This window comes from Etheostoma spectabile, chromosome 5 (genome assembly GCF_008692095.1).
Source record: "Etheostoma spectabile isolate EspeVRDwgs_2016 chromosome 5, UIUC_Espe_1.0, whole genome shotgun sequence".
In the NCBI taxonomy this organism is placed as follows: domain Eukaryota; kingdom Metazoa; phylum Chordata; class Actinopteri; order Perciformes; family Percidae; genus Etheostoma; species Etheostoma spectabile.
The window spans coordinates 37684056-37684275 of NC_045737.1; positions in this window are offsets into that span (position 1 = coordinate 37684056).

Here is a 220-nt window from a genome sequence, read left to right on the forward strand (position 1 = left end):
GGAAAAGTGTCGAGAAGACCAAAAACAGCTTTTCATAGTTTTATTTGGTGTTCTGTCCTCTTAGAACGAAAGGCGTGTTACGATGCTAAATGACTAAACACTAACTTATTTACTTTAGTTTTACAGTTAATTTTGGAATTTTGATTCGGGTTATGTCTTTTGCACCAAGGCTAACCAGGTGCTGGTTCTGGTTCTGGTGCTGGTGCCAGTTCGGTGCTGG